The sequence below is a fragment of the Coturnix japonica genome, chromosome 12 (genome assembly GCF_001577835.2).
Source record: "Coturnix japonica isolate 7356 chromosome 12, Coturnix japonica 2.1, whole genome shotgun sequence".
NCBI classification, from domain to species: domain Eukaryota; kingdom Metazoa; phylum Chordata; class Aves; order Galliformes; family Phasianidae; genus Coturnix; species Coturnix japonica.
Genome location: NC_029527.1, coordinates 6,923,035 through 6,939,215, shown reverse-complemented (window position 1 = coordinate 6,939,215; position 16,181 = coordinate 6,923,035).

Sequence of the window (16,181 nt, the reverse complement as noted above, 5' to 3'; positions counted from 1 at the left end):
GGAGTCCATGCCTGGGGAATTTTTGGCTGATGCTTATGGCTTTTAGAAGTTTCTGGGAGATCAGACGAATAGAAACAGGAACCAGATGGGACTTCTAGCTGCTGGAAAGAAAGGGAGAAAGAAAGGGAAAAAAATAATCCATCCCTTGTTTAAAATCTGAAGAGCACTTGTTCACTTTTGGGGAGTTTCCCCTTCACCCTTGTTTTCTTATTTTAAAGTAATTTAGCCCAGTTCTGTTATATTCTCATAGGACGTTTCTCTCTTTTGCTGTTGTTGCTAGGAATTTTTCTTTCTTTTGCAATAAAAAACAGTTTATTCTTAAGAGAATTTAAGCCTTTGCCTCACTAGATAAAAAGAAAGCCAGCTGTTGGTTTTGTTCTCACAGCAAGCTCAACATCCCTTGGCCATTTACTCATTGAGTTTATCTCTGTGTGGCTGCAAAATACAAAATAAGATGGTGGTAGTGAAGAGTAGAGCAAAGTTAGAGATGGCTCTGAGCTTGCAAAACTGAGCGTGCGTGATTTCCATTTTATGTAAATGACCATAAAAGGGAAAGCTGCACTATATTGAAATGTGAGGTACACTCAAACATGGACTGCAGATGCCCGGTGCCCTCCATGATCCAACTTGTGGAGTACAGTGTTGGATTTGTTGAGTCCTGACTGTTGGGTTTTGGGGGTCATGGATCAAAAAAACCCCAGCCTGGTCCAGTCCCAGGCTCCATTTTATCAGGTCTTGGCTGTGGAGCTGGTTCATTTCTGGAATACATCCCAGAGGTTGAATAAGAGCCAAGGAGCATTTTCCAGCTCCTGTGTCCAAGCTGGACTCCGTGCTGGGAGTCGCAGTCCAGCTGAGATCTGACACCATGCTGGAACTGGGCTCCGTTGTGCATCATCTCCATATTCTTTTCTTTCCATACTGATGGGCCAGAGAGAACCAGTGCCTTACATCACATTGTGCCCCTACTCAGGAAAACCATGAGATCTTATACCCTGGCTGGTGGGAAGAATGGAAAATAGATAGCAGCTCATATGTGCAGGTGATAACTGGCTATTACCATACTTAGAAGCTTTGCCAATTATCTTCTTTTAAGCATTCTGCTTTTAAGGAATTCTTTTAGTGGTTAATATGTCTTCCAATTTTCCAGATATTTACTGCTTCCTGGAAAAAAATGCACTCTTCCCAGGATCCTATCTTGTTTTACTGTCTTCCTCTCTTAACATCGTTTCATATTATTTCTTGTGCTCTCTAATCTGCAGCCATTCCCAAGACAGGGTCATCAACACAATGCAGTGACCTCTGATAAACTTTCACCCACGGTTTGTGTGTCAGTATGAGAGGAAATCCGTCCTCGGGACTTAATAAATGTGTATTTCTAGGGATTGCATGCTTCACAAACACCACTAAGACTTTACTGTGTGTTGTGATACTTACTAATGGTGATGCACAAAGTCAATAGTAGATATTTTACGACATGATGGTTGATGCAGATGTGCATACATTTGAACACATGGTTCGTCACAGGCAGACCTAACTAAGCCAGCTGCTTGAACCCTCTGTTATGGTGACCAATTGATTAAATTAGTTTAAATACAAAAAAAAAAGGCCCCCAAATGGGAGGTTTTGGTTTTGTACATCCAATTTGAGTTCCGACTCTGTGGCTTGCTTTTTTCTTTTGGCTCTAGCTGGTCAGGCAGGATGTCCCGTATTAGAATTCTGCTCAGTTGTTGTTGTTCTTTGTGGTTCCAGTGAGCTGTTTTTTCAGAAATGTCTGGAAGGAAAGAGACAGAGGGGACTTGGTTCACAGGTTTTGTACAAAAGCTTTTATTTTCCCTTTATTTTCCCCCCCTCCTTTTTGCTCCTCGTGGATCTGATGTGTGAGTGCTCTCAGGAGCAACGCACTCAGATTTTAAAGCAAAGCGCTTATCACGTGACTCAGGTGACTGCCGTTGTGGTTGAAGCAGTATCATCCTAGGAATTCTGTTTGAATTTAGCTGCCAGCTCAAACAAAAGTCATCTGAGTAGGCAAGCTTTTACTGGTTTCACTTTGGCTTCCCACGTCGGTTTAATTTGGCCCACGTTTGCTCAAAATGTCTCCAGCTGTCTAGAAACTTGTTCCTAGCATTCTGGAACACTCACAATCCTTTTGGCCAGTGTGACCTTAGTTGTAAAGGCTGGATGTTGTTTATTTCAGATCATTTTTATTAGCTCTATTGTATATAAGGCAGCTCACATAATCCTAAGAGACAAATGTGGTGGTTGCTGTCCTTCTGTTCACAGGTTCTAAGTTACTGTTGCCCACAGTGCTCAGGCATGAGATTTCCCAGAGAGCACCACCTTGTTTTGTTCCATGGGAGTTTTTGCTAATGTTCTATTTTATATTGTCACTCTCATTGTTTCTCTGTTGGAGACTTTCCATGCACTTTGCATCGAGGACCAAAGTGTCAGAAGATTAAAGGGAATATCTTTTTTGCCCAACCAACATGAATTGGATGCTGAACTAGGCACAACTATGCACTACTCAGAAAAAGAGATGCTTTCTAAAGAAGTAAGTGGCTGGAAGGAGGCAGCAAAATCCATCAGATTTGCATGACTAATTAGCTTATCCACTAGTTATTATCCTTGTGTTTACTTGTAATGAGAATCTTCAAAGATTATTCTATATTGGACATGTAGCTGACTTTTTGCTTACATAATTCTCTCTGTACCCAGATATTGCTGGTTGTGATGGTTATTCTACTTCAGCAAATGTAATTTGCTCTTTAGATCAGGTGCAAGTCAGAGGCTATAAGAAGGAAGGGAATAGACTCTTCAGCAGGGTCTGCTGTAATAGGACAAGGAGAAATGGTTTCAAAATAAAAGAAGGGAGATTCAGGCTGGATGTAAGATGTTTTTTACAATTAGGGTAGTGAGGCATAGGTTGCCCAGAGAGGTTTTGGGTGTTTTGTTGTTGTTTTGGCTTTGTTTTGAAGTGTCTTCTAGGTAGTTCTCTTAGAAAGGCATGTAGAACTGAAAGAGAAGACTGATGTAATAAATCTGCCTTTTGACAAATGGTTCCAAAGAGCTGAACTCAGCCCTGTTCTTTTTCTGTGCATCACAACCAAGAAGGTCGGTGTCGTTTCCTGTTTTCTGATATTCACAAACTTCCACTGGACACATAAAACTTTACATTTACCATAAAAAGTCATCCAGTTTTAACAACAGCAACATTAAGTATTAAAAATACTTTCAACCTGATGAAGCCTTTATGTATACAAAGAAAGAAAAAAATCTGTGTTTGTTACCTGACCTATCAGCTTCCTGTTAAGAAATCTTATATCCTAGAATCATAGGATCATTGGAAGAGAGAATCTTAAAGGCCATCTAGTCCAACTCACATATCTGAGCCTTATGTAAACAAGGAAGCTTAATTTTCCAGCTCTATTGTATTTAGGTGTGTTTTGCCCAAAATCAAAGTTCCTGATGTGTCTGGGTTCTTACCTCCACCTACTCCTCTTTCAGTGAGAATGAATGAGAAGGGGCAATTGATATTCTCTCCAAGCATTTGCCTGTAATCGCTGTAAGTTTTTTATAGGGATTCTAAGAAATATTAACTGAGTGTTGTCTGGTGCATGAAGTGGTTGATGTCTCATCCCTAGAGATACCCGAGGTCAGGCTGGGTGGTGTTCTGAGCACGTGATGGAGCTATAGGTGTCCCTGCTCATTGCAGGGTGTTGGACCAGATGGCCTTAAGGTCCCTTCCAACTCAGATGATTCTATGATTCTATATGTTCAGAGCATCTGCCCTCTGCTGCCTGGACAGTGGAAAGAGGGATTCCACATCCTTGGAATTGCCTAATTTTCTGCAGTGCTCTCCATGCTTTGGATCTCCCAGGTTCCATAGGCTGGCATTTCACAACGAGGGCATCCCCAGAGAAATCTGGGACCTCCGCGGGGTGCATCCCCCAAAGAAAATAGAGAAATGAAGATGAAAATGGGTCCGGCTTTGCCCTGGGTGAGTCTGGCTGGGCCTGATTCAGAAAAGCCCACCCGTGTTTCTCTCTGAGCACACAAAGAGCTGGGACGAGAAGTGTCCCCACGGCGAGCACTTAAGTGCTTTGCTGAACCGAGGCCAATGTCCAGCCTGGAGCCACCCTGCTCCGCCGGCTCTGTCTTTGGCGCCGCACCGTGGAGTTGGCCCTTGTCTTGGACTGGAGAACGTTTCGAAATCCTGGTCCTGACAGAGAGCAGATGCATTATTGGGAAGCCCTCGGGTCATGAGAGGGCTAATAGTCACATTCCTGGCTGGGATGGCGAAAGATTTACGCCGGGCGCTTGCTCGCCTCGCCCTGCACCAGGCCGGCTCCCTGCCTCACCAGCCCCCTCGGCTTTAATTGTTGTGTTAATGGCCCTTTTATTTGAAGCAGATCCCCTGGCTTACAGAGGAGAATGTCATTATGTCGTATTTTAGATGTATTTACATTCTCCTTGCCACAGGGATAACGTTCTAATTATTTTCTATAGCTGACAGCACCAGCGTCTCTGGTATTAGGGACCCCTTAGACCTGATTACATGGTCTGTTTTTCTTCAAATCGCCCACAAATGACAGCGTGGAGCAGGTTTATTATCAATTGACGTACCTTTGCTTAACGCAACTTGCTCCCGAAACAAATGTCCTGAACAGATAATACATGTTAAGAGCATGTCTTTCTGCTTGCGTGAAGGCAGATGGGCTTAGGAGGTCAAGCCAACGTTTGACCTCTTCTGACTCCTGGGGCCCTGCTGCACACCCCGGCATGGTGCTGGGCCATGTTTCCTATGCAAATCCTATCCAAAGGCCATCAGAAAGGACTGCTGTAAATTATACAGCTACTGTGTCAAATGATTGCATGGGAAGGGAGAAGAGGTGGGTGCTAGGTTGGGTTTGCAGTGAGGTGAAGAGAAGCACAAGGCTTTAGTCTGGATGGTGGGGCTGTGCTTGTGTGAGAAGATTCTTTTCAAGGGGAGAAGAGGAATAGAGAGCTGAAAGGAGACAAGGCTCCTTGCTGGATAGAGCTGTACAACGCACATTGGCCTTGATGGAAAGGGTGGTGAGAGGAGACGCCTGGCAGCGGGGTGTGTGGGGCTGTGAAGAGAGGTTGGGAACTGCATAGAGAAAAGATGCAGTAGAAGACAAACCAGGAGATGCCTAACAGCATCATGAGAGGAGATGGGTCAAGGACCACCAGAGCCATGCACTGGAGGCAAGGGTGAAAAGGGTGGATGCAAAGAAGGGTTGAAGCCCTGGATTTGGCCAGGGAGGTATGGGGGCATGAAGAATTAGGGACAGCAATCAAGATGAGGAGAGTGAAAGATGCAGTTGTTAGAACAGAATGGTTTGATTTATCCCGAGTCATTTATTCACCAAATTTTCCCCCTGAGATCTTCAACAGACTGAAGTGGTTTCAAACGTTGTCATTATTTAGGACAATTCAACAAAATGTTTGTTACTTTGAAAAGAAGGGAGGGGTGGGGGGTGGAGAAACGAAAGAAAGAAAGGAAAAATAGAAGTCTGGATAGTCTGGTTTGCCACATTTGAATTTTATTGCCAAATTGGGATGGGTCAAGAAAATCAACTCTTTCTCTTCTCTGAGCAGGGGAGTTTGATTTACAAAGACCCTTCTGATGTGAATGCTTACCCAAACCCAGATGCAGTCTCCTCGTGTATTCAAACAACAAAAAGAAAGTATTTGTCCTAGTGAAACCCTGTCGAGGAAAAGTTTGTGCACCGCGACATCTCAGCATGAAGACAATTTCATTACAAAACTCAGGCGCGTCTTAGTGGAGACTTTTCTCCTTCCAGCATCAGAGATTATTTTTTCCTCGGAGCTGCTGGGCATGCAGGGCATTTTAAAAGCAAATAGAAAAGCAAAGATGCTGCCCCAAGGGGAGTTACAATTTAAGTCAGACTAAAGCAGAACGAAACTGCTGGCTGCCTGGTATTAAGAGCCCGAAGATGGGCACTTTTACTTGGAAAGCCAAGACGTCCATTAAGCTATTTAGATTTTCTTCTCTGTATGCATGGCTTCTGTAGCCATTTTTAGCCTGTCCTCAATAGAAATAGGTCTTGCTGCTTCCCGCACTAACTTTGGAGCATATCTGCAAGGTTCAGTGAAAGGTGTATGGGTGGATGTCTTATGTTTGTTGAAAATAAAAAGCCAGGTAGAAGAGAGACAAATCCTTTATTTCAACTGAAGTAAAAGCTTCTCCTTGTGCAGAAGCAGGATTACTAATCTTCGAAAAATCTGAGAGAGAGAGAGAGAGGGATAGATGTTTTCTTGCAGTCATTGCAGCTGCAGCCAACTGGAGAAAATTTCCATCACAGCATGTACGCGAGAGTTGTACCCTTTGAGATGCAAGATAATTCAACCATGGGAACACAAAGTTCGGGAAAATAGGGCCCATGCTTCTACCTCTCTTAAACTTACTACTTAGGTTTTAATTTACTCATATGATTTTGGTGGACAGAGTTCGGGGATGCTGTTTTTGGCTCAAAGAATGTGAATGAGCACCCTCGCCTCTGCGGGACAGCATTTTGGGTGTGGAGGTGCCAATGGGTCATCATCCAGTTGGCCGCAGTGTGAACAGGAGGAGAGAGGATGAGCTGTAATTTTCCTACCACTTTCTTATGTTGGACTGAGTAATAGAACTGAATATCTGTTGCCCTGTCTTGATTTGATTAATCCGTAGGTCTCAGTTTAGGATAAGGACTGACTGTATGCTACTGGGTTTCTACCAGTGTCCATTTGTGAAGTTTCCCTTTGAAAATACTGGTGTATATGTGTCTTTTGAATATTTGACTTGTAATTAATGCTTGTGGAAAGCAAAGGTTTAATTAGTTCTGCTGTTCCTATACTTTCTTGAAGTGCACTTCAAGTTACATACTTAATTGTGAAATCAGTTATCACTGCTTTATTTAATAGTTACAGAAGTTGGGTGTTTTTTTCTTCGTGTTTCTTCCACAGGAGACCCTGATCACTTGGCTTAATTTTCAGAATGCAGCGCAAAAGAATAAACTGCAAGTTTACATTGCAAGTACTCTGTGAATTATTAAAGGAAAATATTATGGATAACTTGGAAAAGGAAGTGCGTGCAGGAATTTAATGTCATGCTGGCTAATTGTCCAGTAATAAATGGGAAAAGAAAGACTAACTCCATTAGTTCAGATTATTCTTTAGAAGTTGTTTGCTGATAACTTTTGGGTAGCTGTGCTTGGCAAACCAAATGTTAGTGTGAAGGTCATTCCAGAGATCTGGGGCTTTGATTTATTTATTTTTTAAACAAAAACAATTGGGTCATTCTACCAACTAATAGAAAATCTTCGTATGCTTCTGTGGGGCTTTTCTCTAAGGGTGGCTCCCAAGCTATACTGATAGAGTGCTTTTCCAAAGTGGTCAATATGTAGTGCTACAGACAGATACAAGGGGCTTCTGCTTTGCTGGAAGCGCTGGAAGACTCTGGACATGCACACTGAACATGCTGGTGCAAAACTCTAGAATCTAAAGTTTAAGGTCTATAAATCACTGCTGGTGGAGCTCAAGAATGACAGCATTAGCAGGAGCTGTAGCATGGACAGACTTAGGATACTACACCTCTGCTGCATAACAGATCCTCTTGTATGCTGTAGGCACCACCATCATTATCTCAGTTCCAGTTGGGTCTTGCTGGTAAGCATTGACAAGTCACACTTCTGCATGGAGCTCACTTTATCTTCATCAGGAGGTTGTAGGGCTGACTCAGCCCTGCTGGGATTTGCACCAGTGGTTCCAGGATGTCTGGGTATTTCAAACCTAAGGCTTAGACCTCTAATCATCCTCTTATCTAAACTGCCTAACATCTGAGTCTGCAAAATTGGGTTGGAAATCTCACACAAACATGCTTCACCCAGTAGCACTTCTGTGTTTATTTGCCAGGGAAGCTTGGGACTACTGATGGGCACAGAAGATTCAGCTTGGAAGCCACAGGTTTAATCAAAGAATTGCATGGAAGGTCCAGTCCCTGACTGATTGGAGACTTGCTTGCTGACAGCTGGAATGGTTCATTCTTTGGGGCAGAAACCCAGTGGCAGCACTCAGTGAGGCAAGTATTGATCCTCCCAGGGCTATAAGACCAGAGGAGCCCAGTTATTTTATATTTATTTTTGAATCCGTGGGGGATGGAAGGAAGATTTGTTTGCTTCCTTGTACCTTACAAAGAAACAGCCTCATCCCCTCCCACCCCCACTTCCCCAGTCCCTATTGCTTGGTTCATATGGAAATTGTTCAAATTAACCAATGTTCTTAGATTTTTTTCAACCAAAAAAAAATCCAAAGACAAGTAGTATGAGGTTCTACAGCAGCCCAGCATCTCTCTGAATCCTTCCCCAAGCAACATTTTCAATGGCACTTGGCCACGAAGTCTAGAGAGTTCAGAGATACGAAACTCTTACAGGTTTTATGGGTAGGTGGTTGAATGGAGATGACAGACTAAATTAGCACCCCTATTGCGAAAACTAGTGTTGTAGTGTTAATTAATTCCTTGACAAACAGCAGAGGATCTTCAGCAGAGTCTGGGTCAAGGGGAGCCAAAGGGCTTTCTGATCTCCCCCAGCTGTGGAGAAGCTCCAGTTAAAACTCTCACTTTATCAGCCATCTCATTGTGCAGTGGCACCTTGAAAAACAAACAAACTGGTTTTATTTGTTCCCTGTCTCTCAGAACTTCTTGCTTATGTGACATCTTCATTGATAACTTATGTGCATGTGGAAGCTCTTCTGTATTTCCTCTTTAGTCTCATTTCTGAAGGAAAGGAGTATCCTCTGGCTTAGAGCCATATTGGATGGGGTGATACAACAGAAAGGAAACTTTCCAGTTTTGTCCTCTAGTCAAGAAAGAGGGCTGGTGTAAATAATTCCTCACAAATGAGTGCTTTGATATGTTTGGCTCTTTCAGACTATCTGGGAGTAGATGCATTATAAATTTCTCATTTTAACTGATGTAGCAAATCTCTGGAGAAACCAACTGCTGCTTGCTGCACATCTATAGTAGTTAGCCAGATTCCTCTGTTCTGATTTGTCAGATAGAGTGACTGATGATGTTTGTAAATGTAAATTTTAAGTTTCCTCAAATTCTAGTGTGTAAAGCTTCAAAACAGTCATTTTCTATAAACACTGTTGCTTGAAAAAGTCCTGCCACTTGAATATCTGGTGAAGATGAATGCTCATTGCATGCAGAGTTGGCAACGAAGCACCCATCTATAAACATAGAGTTACTATTCATGGAGATTTCTTTTATCCTCTTTCCAGTTGTACAAACACACCACTGCCACCACCCCCGGCAATATTGCATTGTAAATTACCCTCCTTTTAAAAGCCCTCTCCCCTTAGTGCTTTTCATTCAGGAGATGGGAGACAGCCCTGGGCTTGTCTTCAGATCAAATACAAGCTGCAGACTGAGTATTCACCTGAATTATATGAACTTCTGCTGTAGCTATTTACTTGTTGTGATACATTTGCTTTCCTTGATTAACTAAGCTCCGAGAGGACACATCTGCTGCAGTATTGCCCCCTCAAGGCAGTCCATCAGCCCTCTTTCACATCTTTTTCTCCTACTTTTTCCTCGGCTGATCTTCTGTGGTCTGCTACGCTTTTCTGTCATATGTTCATGATCTCTGTTACACAGGGGAGTCCTGGGGCAGGGAGCGTGTTGTGGGGGTTGCCCATGAAGGAGCCCTATCACGTCTATCATGCAATGGACGTGAGAAATATTTAGGGACACAAAGTGCTGCAGTCTATTCTAGGTAGTTATGTAGTGCCTTTCTATAGCATCCTATGATGCTCCAAGGTCTGAGTGAGCAGACTGGTCTCTTGACTTTACTGGTGTTTATTCAGCATCTTGGGTCTGGTCCCTGGATACTAATGTGCTAAAGTCCTTTAACATCTTAAATATATATGTGTATATGTTGGACACTGCAACAGGCTGCCCAGAGAGGTGGTGGAATCACCTTCCCTGGAGGTGTTTAAGAATCGTGGAGATGTGGTTCTTAGGGATGTGGCTTAGTGGGCAATATTGCTGATAGGTGAATGGTTGGACTAGATGATCTTAGAGAACTTTTCCAGCCTTAACAATTCTATGATTCTATGTTCAGTGCTATTTTATTAGAAATTGAACAGGACCGTGATTTGTGGTTAAAATAAATACAAAGCAACATAATACAACACACTCTTAGATTCATAGCCTCTGCAAGACATTTTCCTCCGCTATACTAAGTACTGGAGGTGTTTACTGTATGGTTTACTATGTGTCATCCAAAACCCCTCCATAAACAGCTGCTGATCTGCACATAGGAACCGTGCAAGAGAGAAAGGAGAGCAGGAGCCTTAGGCTGAGGCTTTGATCAGGGCCCTGGGAGAGCAGCGTGCCCCCACCACCCAGCAGACCTCATGCCATTGCCACATCCCATGCCCTGCAGTCCTCACCCAGCGGTGCTGCTATCTGCCACTGTGTTCTGCTCCCCGGCCCCTCTCACCCTTTGAAGATTCCCCATTGTTTGGGCTATTAACATACTTTCGGGGTGGATGTTTATCTTTTTTGAAACTTTTACAGCAGGCGCATTGTTAAAGTGAACCCTTGGAAGCTCCTTGCAGGCGAGCACCACCAGCGCCCTTCGGTGAGCACAGTGCAGCTCTTCCCTTTATTTGATCAGCTTCAAATACCTAACAGTTCTGTAAGTAAACATTTATAGATCAAATCAAAAGCTCGCAGAAGGAAGCACTCTCGATAGATTAGAAGCTAAACTGATCTAAATTAGAAGAGATGCAGAGATAACCTTGCCTGGCTAAAAAGCATATACTATCGGTTGCACGCAGATAATTAAATGAATGAGCCCTTTTCTATTGAACAACTGATGTGCAATTGATAAACTTAATTAATAATTAACTTTTTAATTAAATATCAATTTAAAACAAGTGTGGTAATGTGCTGCTTGCATTTAATTTTGCTGTCTTTTCTTCATTAAAGAAGCGTCATTAGGGTTACAGGTATCTGTTTAAGATGCCTCTGTGCACTGCACAGGGAATAAATGTGTCCGCTGGGCACTTGCCAGTGAGGAGATGGCAGTAAACAACAGCACACAGAGACAAAGCCAGCATGCAACTTCTAAGAGGCAGCAGGAACTGCAGATAAAAGGCACGTACATTTCGATCCATAGCTTTCTCAGCAGCAGAAGGCCGACCTGTTGTGTGCCCTCGTTTGCATAAGAGAGGCTGCAATAAGTATAGAGGAGCTGAGCCCCTGTGGCAGCCCTTTAGGAAGAAGGTCCCTCTCCAGCTTTATGAATGGAGTGGCTTGGTGAAGGCAAGGCTAAATATCCAGAGCCATCAGTTATTGCCTTGTTTCGGAAAACAATCCCTAATAAGTGAGGGAAAGCTGCGATCTTCTTGCGGGTGTCTTCTCACATGATGCCTTAGTGCAATTCCTATTAGTGCTAATGGGGTAATTGGCTCCCCTCAAAGCAAACTCCCTATAATGCATCCACGTAACTTGATTTGAGAGTGTAAATCCCATTAGCCTGAATGGCGATCTTCTCTGCCTCTCATTTACCCATTTGATCCTGCAAGCACTAACAGCCGATCTCGTCTCCCTTTGGAAGCGATAAATAGTCATCGGACTTCCGCTAAATGGCTCTCTGCTGCCTTCCAGATCGTTCCTTCCACTGTCCTGCATACAGCGAGGAGAAAGGCAATGTGCAGAAGGCAGGAAATTGGGTTTGCAAACTGGGCAAAAAAAGGTGAAAGGCTGCAAGAAATATTTCCACCAACCCTGCGCCTGCTCGCAACAGGAGAAACATTTGAGCGCCTTGCTGAGGATGTAAGAAAATCTTTCCAATGCAGTGAAGGAGGATCTGGGTGAAGATTAAGGGCTGCTTTTTTTTTTTTTTCTGTTGATTACTTGATTTGTTTCCAACTGAAAGAAGTTGGATAGAGGATAAGCCAGTGGGCCCTGTACTATCTGTCTGCAATGTGGGGCTTGAAGCCAATTGGAAATGACTCTTCAGAAGGTACCATCTTGGACACGGCACCAGACACCTATCCGGTCAGAATACACTGCCAATGAAAGGATGATTTCTTTTCCTGCTTTGCCTCATAAGAGGATATTCTTGCTTCTCCACATGTGAAGGGAAGATGGGTCCCTCCCATGGGGAATGTTACTGCTGGCCACCACTTCCTTTCTGAAAGCCCCATTTGAAAAGGAGGAAATAGTTGGTGGAGGAAGTTCCTGAAAAGGAATCTTTCAAATCCTTATTTTTGTCAGGTTTTTTGCTTTCAGGGGACACCCAAATACGATGGAAATAATTGGCGTGGCTGCCTCAAGTGATGGAAAAATTACAGAAAACTGCAAGGGGTGTGACAGCAAGAAAACCGGCTTCTACTCCATTTATTGTACAATATTTATCATCAACCCGTTTTGTATATTTTGCTTTCTTTTGTGTAATCTTATCATCACTGGGGTTGAAAACGATGTGATTTTTCTCCTTTGAGTAGTTGCCAAAAAAGCACTTACGTCGGAGTATTAGTGTATCATTTGGCTAGCACATCACATAATGGTTTTTTTACAGCAAGTATTTAACCATGTTTTCATCCTGTGGGAAAGAATGATGGGTCTGTTTTGTAAAAATAAGACCTTGTGGCAATGTGGACATGCGAGAGATAGAAACATAATGCAACAAATTAGTTTCAACACACAGAAATGAGGTAGTCCAGGCTCCATATACATTCAACAGTGCTGGTTTTTCTCTCTCTCCTTTGTCTCTATTTTTGTCTCTTATTTTGAAATGTGTTGCCTGATTTTATGGGAAAACTTTGCAAGCAGAACCTATTAGAATTCAAGCAGCCACCTACCTGGTTTGGGTAAACAAGCACATGTTCTTTGCATACATGTAGGTAAAACGGTGTTAATGAGAATGTGAGAGAGGGAATAGTTGGGAGTGCCATGCAGCTATGATCAAATTCATCCATTTTGTGTGATTCGATGCAAGCTCATGGTGTTATATCAAGAAGCAAATTAGCTTTATTATAGGCTGAGAAGGTGCTTTGGTTTTTAGTGACGGTATTGTGAAGTAGGATAAATTTGATCATTCTAATGTCACCACAGAAAATAAAGACCTGGAGCAAAAAATGGTTTGTCTTTAGGTACTTCAGAAATAATCAGTTCACCATTACAGTTTCAAGTGATCCCATCAACTCTTTTCCAAACAGCAGCTAAGTGAATCTCTATTATAACCTGAAACCTGCCATTAACTTGAAAACCATTCGTGTCGCGATCCGCATCTTTCCAATCTGTGTGTTTTATAACCTGCCCAGAATAACAGTTGCGCTCACCTCCATTGAGAGGGGAAAAAGAATGTTTAGAAATGGGAGAACTTTATTCTTTTTAGTGAAATATCCCGGTGAGCTGTGACTTTCTTGTCCTTCGTATGTAAAATATCATCAGGCTCTCTCTCTGTTTTCACAAAGTAACTGTATAATCTGTTTGATGTCCACCTTCCGTCTTCCTACCAGCTGCTTATCCTTTTCTGCAGTTACATGCACATTCGTATTTTGTCATGTCTGAATTCAGACCCACAGTCTGGAAATGCCATGTACGTGCCTAAATGTACTTATGTGAGAAGTAGAGTTAAGCATATGGCTACATGATTTCTATGTTAAAAAAAAAAAAAAATGCCATTCAGTAAATTTATTAGGGCTTTATAATGAGTTATCATCAGTAGTTGCACTAAAATACAACTCAGGGGGAAAAAAAAATCCATTGCAAAGGCTTTGTGACAGAGTGGGCTTTTTGTATGTCTTTTATTTGCTTGCTAATTTACAACATTCCATAATTCTGGCCCTTCTAAAAACATCTACGAATTGTTCTCCAAAAGCCTTTTATCCTGGAAGGTGCTGGACAGCCACAGAGCCTGATGTGAGGCAGGGTGCTCGGAACCTGCCCTTTGGGTGTGCGAGTCAGTCCTTTGAACCATCGGGTTTTATGGCAGCAGGAGCACACCTAGGGAGGGTTTCTTTAGGCTGTTTTAGTACTTCAGGACAGGGACTGTCCTGTTTTGAAAAACAAGAAAGCCCCTGTTGCATAATGCCACTCTGTTGTACTACAATAACAAGTCATTAGAAAATAGAAGTGGGAGTGAGAGATGAAGGCTGTCCCATTGTGTCTACAGTCCTGTTAAGGAGGATGCACCCAATGGCACAGCAGTGTTTTACTGACCAGTTTGTTTTCCCATCCAGTTTGCTCTCCTAACCAATTTTGCTCTCATCGCAGGTAGAGCTTCACCTTTCTTGTGCTGTAAGAAGAGTGATTAAAGGCAGCTGAGAGAAGGTGAGTCAACGGTGACTAAAGACCATGCATAAATTCCTAATGAATGGCTAGCAGGGGAGATAAACAGCAGAAACATGAAGCAGCCTTACTATACTGTGAGTAACAATTTATCTTCATGGGAACGTCACCACTGTGTTATATCATTTCCTCTCCAGATCTGGCAGTGGAAGTGCAAGACCTTCCTATAATGGGCGTAAGGTGATTGGGATGTTTCTCATGGCTGCCTTGGAAGTGCATCAGCCATAACAGAGCAAGAACTTGGGGCTAGGAAAAGAGCTAATAAATGACCTTTGCAGTAGTGTGATCAAGTCAAGCCCACCAAAAAATGATAGGTGAGGCAAGAGTTTGCTCAGGAGCTGTGTCCTTCCCGCAGGGCATTACCGGGCAGTCAGCTAGATAGGAGCAAACTTGCAACACTGGATTTTTTTGGAGGGCTTGTGTTATCCTTGATAAAAATCTCCGTGGTATTTGGGGCAGAATGGCTCTGCTGGATGCTCCATCCAGCTCTTTCCATTACCTTTACAAGTATTTTCATTGCCTCTCTGCCAAAATCATGGTGTTTAGTTATCCTTGCTTCAAATAAAATGCTTTGGTCTGAATGCATCTCCTTGAACTTGGGGTTGTCCTTCTCTTTGCAGGGTCAGATCCTGCACAAACCCCAAATGCACATGGCACAAATTCAGCAGTGAGTGTTGCCGCAGGGCTGCTCACATTCCTTGTAAAAGACATTGAAGTCCTGTGCAGAAAAAATTTTAAACAAAACTTAAACTTCTAGAAAATCATTTTATTTTTCTTGGAGGCAGAAAATCTCCCTTCCCATGATGAATTCTAATTAATTTTTGGGAAATATGGTGGGTTTTTTTTTGCAAGGTCTTACAATATGACAAGAGCCAAAGGACTACACAGAGCCTTGTGTTAAATCAGACATTTAAGAGAAAGATTTGCTTTCTTGGTTAATGTGACTTCTTTGAGCTTAAAGATTTGAATGCTCCATTTCTTACACGGGGTTTTTTTTCCCCTAAAAAATGTTTATCTTGCTGTCTGAAGTATTTTGTGAACTTTGACTTTTTACTGCTGTAGAGTGTGTCTTTCAGGTAAGTTCTTGTTTCTTGCATTTTCTATTTTACAATTATAGGGATGTAAGAGAAGGAACACATGTTTCAATGAAACAAGCATCTGACATGAACTTATGGTAAATGTATTTGCTCTGCCTGTTTCCTGTTTGTATTGACTTTCCATGAATTTCCTGGCACGCGTACAGATGAGTATATATAGGAATATGGCTGGCAACAGATACATGCAACTAATGGTAGAAAATGGTCAGGGGTAGGGGTCAGTTTCATGCTCTCTTTGGTGTCCTGCTCTAAAACGTTGATTGACTAACAAGGTTTACAGTCATCTGACAGGTACATTCACTTAAAGCCAGATGAAAGATGTAATTTCTGTTTTTCAGATGACAAATGCTGCAGTGAATGGTGCCAGTAACAAAAATTAGATGCAGAAAATTAAAAAAAGATATCCAAAGCCATTGCAGACTCCTCACTGGCTGTTTGCAGGGTGAAAACAAAATTCATTAAGTAGATAATTTGATCCAAATGATTTGTCCGGTCGTTGATGGGGCTAACAGGATGTCTGGGCTTGTCTAGCAGTTTGGTTAGAGTTACAGAGATGAGGAACATGATGCAGAAATGTGTTTTTTTAGAAAGCTGCTCTCTTCTTGGCTATGAAGAAAGCACCAGTGCCATATCATGAGACCTTTCCCAGTCCAGACATCGAATGCAACCATTCAGTTAGAAGAAAATGGTACTAATAA